This window comes from Vigna unguiculata, chromosome 2, assembly GCF_037176805.1.
Source record: "Vigna unguiculata cultivar grain cowpea cultivar isolate G323 ecotype 2 chromosome 2, ASM3717680v1, whole genome shotgun sequence".
In the NCBI taxonomy this organism is placed as follows: domain Eukaryota; kingdom Viridiplantae; phylum Streptophyta; class Magnoliopsida; order Fabales; family Fabaceae; genus Vigna; species Vigna unguiculata.
Window position 1 is genome coordinate 27616550 of NC_140793.1, and position 10719 is coordinate 27627268.

At 29.7% G+C, this 10719-nt stretch overlaps 1 long non-coding RNA gene across 5 annotated transcripts; it reads left to right on the forward strand.

The window, feature by feature from the left end:
* Positions 1–4552: 4552 nt before the first annotated feature.
* LOC114173565 (uncharacterized) lies at positions 4553–9828 on the forward strand. Of its 5 annotated transcripts, none has more exons than XR_014993048.1 (3): positions 4606–5192; positions 5878–8982; positions 9213–9828. It is a non-coding gene; the product is annotated as an uncharacterized LOC114173565 (long non-coding RNA). The 5 variants fall into 5 exon arrangements; XR_003602516.2 differs by lacking the exon at positions 9213–9828 and having other exon boundaries at positions 4611–5192; positions 5878–7481; positions 8103–8541; XR_003602517.2 differs by lacking the exon at positions 9213–9828 and having other exon boundaries at positions 4611–5192; positions 5878–7466; positions 8103–8541.
* The last annotated feature ends 891 nt before the right edge of the window (positions 9829–10719 follow it).

A 10719-nucleotide genomic window follows, 5' to 3' on the forward strand; every position in this document is an offset into this window, starting at 1 on the left:
TTAGTTGTGGTATTATTTTAATCATAAACATAATTAATATTAATAATATTATTACATTTATTGTTATTATTAACGAAAATATTATTTTATAAAATTTTATATTTGAATTTATAAAATTTTATTTTAAAACCAACTCTAATATTTGTATAGAAATTATTTAAAACTATTTTGTAACAAGTTAAAATAAATATATTAAATTTTTTAAATAAAATATAAATAAAGTTTGAGGTAAAATATAAATTTAATTATATTGTTAAAATATTTAATAAAAATATCATTATAACATTTATATAAAAGTTAAATTTGGTCTCAATTTAAAGGAGATGAAATTGGAAAAGTTAAAAGGCAAGGAAGAAGATGACTTTTTTCTTTGAAATGTGGATGGTTGAAGTTAGAGTTAATTCTAGGTTTAATTAGTAAGATGATACCCACTTTCATTTAGATGTGACACATATGAACAAAAGTCAGTGTTATCCGACTAATTAAACCTTAATTTTATGTCTTGATGAAAGAAAATAAGTCCATGTTATTATTATGTGTTTACTTAAGAGTTAATATCTGCCAACTCGTGATGTATGATTTGCACATTAAATACCCATGTTAGTTAAAGTTGATCAGGGATGATTTCATTGGTTGGTGGTTATGCTTACTTAAAAGTTAATATATGCGAATCTATGATATATGATTTGAACATTAGTTACCTCTCTTATTTATAATTGAGAAGGAATGATTTCATTATGTGTGTACTCATCACTTCATAACTACAAACCCATGGAATATGGTTTGGACATTACATATGAATGTTACCTATACTTAAACAGGGATGATTTTCATTCGTTGTTTCATCGACTAAAATGTTAACCCATATATTTGCTAACTTCATAGTTCTTGGTAGAGATGACAAAACGGGTTGGGCTCAACGGATCAGCCCGTCAGTCCGTGTTAAAAGGGACGGGTTGGGTTGAATATTTCAACTCGTGAGTCCGTTATGCTCTATCTTGTTCAGCCTGTCAACTTGGATTCGTTGGTCCGTTTTAAGAAAGTAAAATAAAATAAGGATAATTAAAAAGATTATTTTTTATCTTATATTTTTTAAATATGTAAATATATAATAGTATTGTAATTAAAATCATTAATACCTACAAATTAAACTCTAATTATTAGTTATAATTGAATAATTTAATATGTAAATTTAATAATTATTTTAATTTATCTAATTAAAAACTTTAAATAATCAATTAAAAGTTTAAAAAATATTTTATTTGATTAAATATGCCTTCAAGAATAATTTATATGTATATATAAATAAATTTTAAAAATTAAAAAGTTTAAAAAATTTGAAAACAAATTATTTTTTTTCTAAAAAATATAAAAGAAAGAAAAAAAAGTGGGTGGGCCAGTTCGACCTGACCCATTAACCTGTCTTATACGGAACAGAATGTGATTATTGATTGTTTTTGTTTGACGAACCAATCCGGTTTGACCCTTTGACGGGCCATAAAAGGGCCAAAGAAAACCGGGTTCACCCTTAGTTCTTAGTTACATCATAACCGTCTAATTTTTTTCCCAAAGCGTAATCTCAGGTGTCAATCTTTACTCTTCCTTATATGTACCCCATTGCCTTCATGCTTGTTCTCGCGTCAAAGTTGGTTTTGTCATCTTCTGTTTGACATATATGGCTTGGGGGATTGAGTTTTATTCGTATTATTTTGACGATTGTCGTGTATGGCTTTGGGGATTGGAGTTCCCTTCTTGATCAAGACTCTTAAAGGTTTTGCAAATTATCTGATCGATTGATGTGCTTTGTTGTCGGACTGAAATGCAAGAATTACCAGTAAACTTACGCCTTTACCTAAATTTCGAGTTGCAGTTCTCCGTAACACAATCCCTTTATATCTCCAAACGTGTTTCAGGGGCAGATTCCTCCAAAAGCCGTTATTGGTGCTAAGGATGGCAACGGGGCGGGGACGGGTTTCGCTATCCCATACCCATCTCCGCATAAAAAATTTATCCTCATCCCCATACCCAAACCCAACGGGTATCAAACTTTTTTCCCATCCCCATCCCCACCGGGTAACGGGTATAATCTCGTACCCATACCCGTACCCTTGTTCTAACTACTTCAATATTAATTTTTATAAAAGAAAAAAAATTACGGTAAAGAAAACATAATATTATGAAATATTCAATATTAGGAGGATTTTCTTCGATGCCAAATACCTTAAAATAAATTATAATTGTTTACATTTTATATTAGAATACCAAATAAAATTTCATGTGAACCAAAACATTTGTTAAATTTGCAAACTACAACATTGATGAACTTAGTTGATAAAATTAAAAAATATTTCAAAAAAATATAAAAGGAAAACAAATATTTAAATTAAAATATATTTTAAATGTTTGTTTACTTCAATTTTTTAAATTCTAATGAATATCTTTTTTATACACTAATAAAAGTTATAATATATCACTTGATCAAAATGACACAAAGAATAAATAATAAACATAATAATAAAAGGAAAACAAATATTCAAATTAAAATATATTTTAAATGTTTGTTTACTTCAATTTTTTAAATTATAATGAATCTCTTTTTTATACACTAATAAAAGTTATAATACATCACTTGATCAAAATGACACAAAGAACAAATAATAAACATAATAATAAAATTTTGACATAGATTTTGTATCTTTTGAACTTCAATATATGTTGGATAGTGACAAAAAAATATTCATAGCAATTACATTAAATTTTTATATTGTAGTAAATAAAAGTTATTTATACAATTAAAGTGGAAAAAATTACAGTATGATTAATAGTGAGTTATAAAATAACAAATAATTAGATAGAATATATCGAAATATTATTCTACATGATGAAAATAAACAATAAATAAAAATATTAAAAGACTAACAAATGTGTGTTTTAGAAATAATTTGAGAGACTATCGAAAGAAATCGCACAAAGGAAATCAAATGTATAATTAAGGTATGATAAAATGAAAAATACCTTATAGAACTAATTATTAAATTATGTTTGAAGTGGTTAAAATTAAATAGAAATATCATTAGTGACCAAAAAATTTGTCATTAAATTACATATAAATTAGTAATTAAATTGGTCACTAAATCAAGTACAGATTCGATCATTGAATCGGTCACTAATTTAGTCATTGACTCAGACAATAAATCAACTACTACCACCAATGACGAAAAATAGTGACTGATATGGGTTACTGACTAAATCAGTCACCATTTCATGTTTTTCTTGTAGTGAATTATCATATACTATTCCTAAATATCATTATATATATATATATATATATATATATATATATATAAAATTTTAACCACTTCAAACAAAATTTAAAGTGAAAAAATTACATTATGATTAATAATGAGTTATAAAATAAAAAATAATTAGATAGAATATATCGAAATATTATTCTACATGATGAAAATAAAAAAAATAAATAAAAATATTAAAAAACTAACAAATGTGTGTTTTAGAAATAATTTGAGAGACTATCGAAAAAAATCACACAAAGGAAATTAAATGTATAACTAAGGTATGATAAGACGAAAAATATCTTAGAGAATTAAGAAAACTTTTCAAATATTAACATATAATTAATGGTTGAAAAATAACGAAAATTATTTTAATGAAACAAAAGAGTTCTTCAAATTAAATAAAAATTAATAATAATAATAAGTAAAGAATTTTTTTTATATTATCTTAAATTGAGAGTATAAACATTCTCATGTGAAAGAAAAATTTATAATAAAAAAAAATATTAAAAAATAATATATATATTCAAATGTGAGGCATAATTTTTTTTTAATTAACATACATCATTTTAACATAATTACATAAAGGTTATGATAAGATAAAAAATATATTGGAGATGAGAATGAGTTTCATGACAAATGAAATAATTAAAAGAAATAAAAAATAGAAAAAAAATATATATATATATAGGGGTTACTTGATTAATTGTGAATATTTTAATAATTTAAACGAGAATGGAGATATGGCGGGGACGGGTATTATGGCGGGTATATGTACATCCCCATACCCATCCCCATACCCAACTGAAAAAGTCGGGGATTCCCCATACCCATACCCATACCCATACCCAGTCAATGCGGGGATTCCCCGTCAAAACGGGGACGGATTCGGGCAATACCCACGGGGACGGGTTTATTTGCCATCTCTAGATGCTCACTTTCTTCGAACAAATAGGCTTTTTCCAATACCAGATTCACTCCCTGATTCCAATACGGACATGACATGGATAAAAAATATGACAAAATTGAAAAAATATAAAACACGAACATCACAATAAATATATATATATATATATATATATATATATATATATATATATATATATATATATATATCGTCTTAAAAAAAATATACTAAACGAATCTTTTAAGAAAGATTATTTTTTATAAATGATTTCCTTTTTAATTTTAAATGTTTTGGATTTCCCTTTATAATCTTAAAAAAATATACTAAGTGAATCTTATAAGAAAGATTATCTTTTATCCTTTGATTTCCTTTTTAATTTTAATTTTTTGGATTTCCCTTTATTCTCCCATAATTATCAATCTTTCTGATACGTGTATATAATGAATATCTTAAACGTGAACAGATTCGGAAATGTTCGATTCGTGAAAATTTTCCCTTTAAAATTTGGGATTCGCGAAATTTTTTCCTATATTACGTATCTGATGCAGTGTATGGAGGCGTATTTGATGCAGTGTCCAAATTGATGGCCGCGTCTAACCCATGAGCAAGCTCCGGACACCGCATTGTGCAGGTGTCTGCTCCGCCTCCGCGTCGGTGTCCGCTTCGGGAGCGGGAAGCGCGCTCCAAACGGCGTGTCGGAGCATCTTCTTGAGACCCAAAATCCAGTTCTTTAGTATGTCTGGATTCCAGGGTTAAGAGTTATGGAGCTATTAGGAAAATTGTGTGCGACCGAAAGATTTTATTCTTGTGTAGCACAGAATCAGTTTAACGTTTAACGTTTAACGATTGATGATTTTGAATTGTATGGTGTGCTTTTGCGGGATTGAATTATACGGTGTGGTGTCTAAGGATCATCAATGTGCTTTTTGTTGGGTTGAATTATACGGTGTTTAAAGATCGACCGATGTGAATTTGTGGGATTGAATTATATGGTATGCTTTTGTCGGATTGAATTATATGGTGTTTAACCATCTATCGATGTGCTTTTGTCGGATTGAATTATATGGTGTTTAACCATCTACCGATGTGTTTTATTTGTTTATCCATCTTATTGTCTAGGTCCTTCATCTTTTACCCAGATTAATTGTAGTTTTCTTAAATTCATGGGCTGTATAGGGAAACTACGAAATGAAATGGATGCATAGTGTGCAAATGATGGGTGGTGGTCATGTTTTGGGAACAGTGAATGGAGATCCCGTGAAACTTTAAGTAAGGCAAAACTTGTGGAGTGGGGAGATCTTGTAAATACTCACTATATGAGTGAGAAACTTTGACAATTGTGTTGTTGGGCGGTTGACTCTTTCCATTTTGATTATCTTCTGCTAGTGTTGCAGTGAAGATGATGTTTATTTCATTATGGAGGCAATAGCTATAGATTATTGAACTTACTACAAAACTTTATTTTTTTATCACGATTCTCACTATTCAATTTACTATTTCTTTTATATGCTTGAGTTGGAATGGATGACTGTAGGATTGTACATATGTCAGCCATGGTCTTTGTTTAAGCAAGAGCAATATTTGATTATTGAACATTATGATTGTCGAGTTGGTTGTGGAAATTTCTCCATTGGGTTTCTTTAATAATTAAATTTATTTATTGATCTTATTGTCTAGGTCCTTCATCTTCTACCCAATTTCATTATAGTTTTCTTGAATTCATGGGCTTTACAAGGAAACTAAAAAATGAAGTGGGTGCGGAGTGTGTAAATGGTGGTGGACAAGTTTGAGAAACGGTTGGATGGAGATCTGGTGAAACTTTAGATTTTATTGTCCTTGTATGCAGTATTTTCATTGCCGTTTTTCTTCATGCCATGCTTGTGGAATGGGTGATCCTGTAAATAAGCATTCTTTGAGTGGGAGGCTTTGACATTTGTGTTGTTGGACCGTTAACTCTGAACTTACTATAAAGCTTTATGTTTTATTACGTTTCCATTAAATTCATTCGCCTTGCAGGGAAACTAATAAATGAAGTTGCTGCAGGGTGTGCAAATGGTGAGTGGTGAGCAGGTTTTGGAAACAGTGCATGCGGTAGTGAAACCTTAGGTTTAATTATTTTTGCATTCATTATTTTCATTGCCATTTTTCTTCCGGTTAAACTTGTGGAGTGGGAGATATTGTAAATTCTTGTAAATATGCATTGCATGAGTGAGAGGCCATGACAATTTTAATTAACTTTTTCTACACAGTGAAGAGGATGTCTATTGGGTCATGGCATCATTAGTTGTAGATTATTTAACTTACTATGTTGCAGCGAAGAGGATGTCTATTGAGTCGTGGAGTTGTATATTAATTAACTTACTACAGAGCTTTATGGTACGATGGCTTTATTCTCTCTCATAAATTGTAGGAAGGCACATGTGTCAACCATGGCTTGTCTTTGAGCAAGAACAATACTTGATTTTTCTGCACCAGTTTCTTAATAATTTGATTTGTTTATCCATCTTAGTGTCAAGGTCCTTCATCTTCCTCCGAGATTGATTATAATTTTCTTGAATTCATTGGGTTTTCAGGAAAACTAAGAAATGAAGTGGGTGCAAGGTATGCAAACAAAGGGTGGTTGGTAGGTTTTTGAAACTAAGAAATGAAGTGGGTGCATGGTGTTCATATAGTGGGTGGTTGGCAGTGAATGGAGATGATGGAGATCCGACGAAACCTTAGGTCTCATTATCTTAGCATTCATTATTTTCTTTATCATTGTTCTTCATGCTAAACTTTTGGAGTGGTATATGTTATAAATAGGCACTATATGAGTGAGAGACTTTGACATGGGTCCTGTTAGACTGTTGACTCTGTTTATGTTGATTGTCTTTGTTTAGTCATGTTGCGGCAATGAGGATATTTGTTGGATCGTGGAGGCAAAAGCTGTAAATTATTGAACTTACTTCAAAACTTTATGTTTTATTACGTCTCCATGTATTCTCATTCTTGAGTGCTCGAGTTTGAGTTGTAGTCTCTCTTATTGGTTATAGGCAGGTACATGTGTCAGCCATGGTGTTTGTCTAAGCAAGTGCAATACTTTATCACTGAACATTATGATCACCAAGCCTGTTATGGAAATTTGAGTTTTGGTTTTTTAGTTCTTGAATTTGTTTATTCATCTTATTGTCTGTCCTTCCTCTTCTACCCAAGTCGATTTTAGTTTCTTAAAATCTTGGGCTCTGCAGGAAAACTAAGAAATGAAGTCGGTGCAGGGTGCGCAAATGGTGTGAAAACATTAGGTTTAATTATTTTTTTTATTTGCTGTTTTCATTGCACCTGTGGAGTGGGAGATTTTGTAACTATAAACTGTATGAGTTAGACGCTTTGACTTTTGTGTTGTTGCACAGTTGACTTCGTTGATTTTAATTATTTGTTTTTTGCACAGTTGACTACGATGTCTATTTGATTGTAGTGGAGGCAATAGCTGTAGATTATTGAACTTACTACAAAGCTTTATTTTTTATCTTCTTTGGATATATTATTTGTTTTATGCGCTTGAGTTGGAATGGTTGTAGTTTCTCTTATTGACTGTAAGATTGAACATGTGTCAGCTATGTTGTTTGTTTAATCAAGAGCAATACTTGTAGATTATTGAACTTACTACAAAGCTTTATTTTTTTTATCACGTTTGGATATACTATTTTTTTTATGTGCTTGAGTTGGAATGGCTGTAGTTTCTGTTATTGACTGTAAGATTGAACATGTGTAAGCCATGTTTGTTTAAGCAAGAGCAATACTGGTTGTGGAAATTTCTCCATTGGTTTTCTTTAATTATTAAATTTGTTAATTCATCTTCTCGTCTAGTTCTTCATCTTCTACCCAGTTTGATTATTGTTTTCTTGAATTCATGGGCTTGACAGGGTAACTAAGATGAAGTGGGTGCAGAGTGTGCAAATGGTTGGTGGTAGACAGGTTTCAGAAACAGATATGGTGACCTTGTAAATAAGCATTCAGTATTCAATGCGGTTATTCTTCAAGCCAAACTTGTGGAAATAAGCATTATTTGAGTCAGAGGCTTTGACATTTGTGATCATCAGAGCCTATTTTTGGATTTTCTCCATTGGTTTCTCACTTCTTGAATTTGTTTATATGAAGCTTTATGGTGTATTACGCTTTAATTTACTATTTTTGTTATGGGCTTGTGTTGGAATGTTTGTATCCTCTCATTCGTTGTAGGAAGGTACATGTGTCAATCGTGGCGTTTGTCTGAGAAAGAGCAATGCTTGATCTTTTAACATTGTGACTTTGAACATTGTGATCATCGAGCCCATTATGGTAGTTTTTCCATTAGTTTCTTAATTCTTGATTTTGATTATCCATCTTAATGTCTAGGTCCTTCATCTTCCACCCATTTTGGTTATATCTTTCTTGAATTCATGGATTTTTCAAGGAAACTAAGAAATAAAATGGGTGGAAGGTGTGCAAAGAGTGGGTGGTTGGTAGGTTTTGGAAACCGTGTATGGAGATGGGGTGGGTGGTTAGCTTGTTATTTAGAGTGACCAAGGGTACCTTTGTTTTATGGGATCATCTTACCCGAGTTTTGATTTGGTTGGTTGGTAAGCTGGAGTATCAAATTTCGTTGTTTTCTTATCAGGCATAATGTTTGTGGACTTGGATATAACGAAACAACTTATATAATGCCTTTGTACAAACAATGCATCGGATTAGGAATTTTCAGAGAACTAACAACGCGTATGTACAAGTTTGAAATATGTGATGTGCTTGTCAGATATTTTCTAGGTATGTATTTTTAATAGCTAGTTTTATTCTTGCTTTTGTATTACATAGATGTTATGTTAATATGATCTTTTTGATTATAATAACAATTAATAACAATTGCCGTGGTTTATGTAAAATTATTATGATTGATGGATTGCCTTTAATAATTATTGCTGTAAGAAAAATATACTGAAGTTCCTGGTTGATGATTCTCGTTATTGGAATAATTTTATGGCATTTTTTTTTTGTAGTTATGTACAAAGGTGTATTTTACTTTCCTGCATCCATGCTTTGCACTTTCTGAACTGTTGAGATTTAACTTTGACTAGCAACTGTTACTATTGCCTCTTCTTTCAAATATGCTTCTGCAAACCGCTTGGGATTTTTGCTCCTTTTCTATTCTTCTCTGCCATTTCCTTGCTGTCATTTCTTTTTCAGGTGCGCTTCTTTTTTTCTCGTTCTTGTGTTCTGTATTTCTGTCTTTTCCATATCTGTATGGTCTTCAAGTGTTTATTTTTGGATGAGTGTATATGCATCTTTTCTCATTCTACTGCACCCGCTGATTCCATGCATTAGTGTCCTGGTATAATAGCATAAATTTTTAACGTTTATACGTTTGCAATATGTTAGTTCTGATTCTCTTTTGACATATTTGTTCTTGTAACTTTCTATAGGGTTTTAATCTTTTGCTTAGTTTCAGGCTTGATATGCGTTTTGGTGTTTGTTTTTCCTTGTTTTTCTTGGTTCATTTGAACTTGTTTATTTGTGATAAGCCCATATTTTACCTTTATTTATTTATATGCTATTATTTAACATGGACTATACTGAATAGATTTAAGATTTAACAGAGAAGAATGTAACTTAATTGAAAAAAAAAGCATTAAACTAAATAAAAACAATAAATATAAGAATTAAATGACTAGTTAAACCTCATTTTAAGGTATTGAATTTTCAGGATGTGTACATTTATCTAAAATGGAAAATATTTAACTAGAATGACACATGAACATTTTACGGATATACATTGTGTTATTAGCTTTTTACATATACTTTAGCTTCAATTATAAATTACATGATTTTGTAGTCTAATAACAACCATTCTAGTACCATGGCTAAATCTGTAAAATATATGAAAACATACTAGCAAAATAATTTTAAAATGTCGTAAAAATTTAATTTTTATCTAAATTTTTGTTTAAATGGATGTGTGGATGATCTGTGATTCATTCGATAAAAACTCAAAATAAAGTTGAAGAAAATTATTTTTTCAAATAAATTATTAAATAAAAATATATAACAATGTATTTACATCTTCGCATGAATAAATACTAAATTGTTAGTTAAATCATTAAGTAACAAAACTTCATTCTATCAGTAATAAATAAAAAATGAATTATTATCTTACCATGGGATAAATATTTTTCAAATTTATAACTAATAACTATTTAAATTCATATCATATTTAAAATTTCTAAAGAATAATCTATCTGTGATATAATTTTATTTTAAATTGAATCTTTGTTCGGTTAAAAAAATTGTATGAGTCAGATGTCTTTTAGTTAATTATAAAGATAATACCTTAAATACATTTCAAAAAGGAGATAATTAAAAATTTGTTATTGTTATACATTGACTCCGATTTTATATTTGAATAAATTTTGTTAGCGAAAACTTACTCTCTCAGAACCTAAAATATTTTATAGTAAAGTTTGTAAGAAAACTTAAGAAAATAAAAAATGGAAAATAAAAAAAAAGATT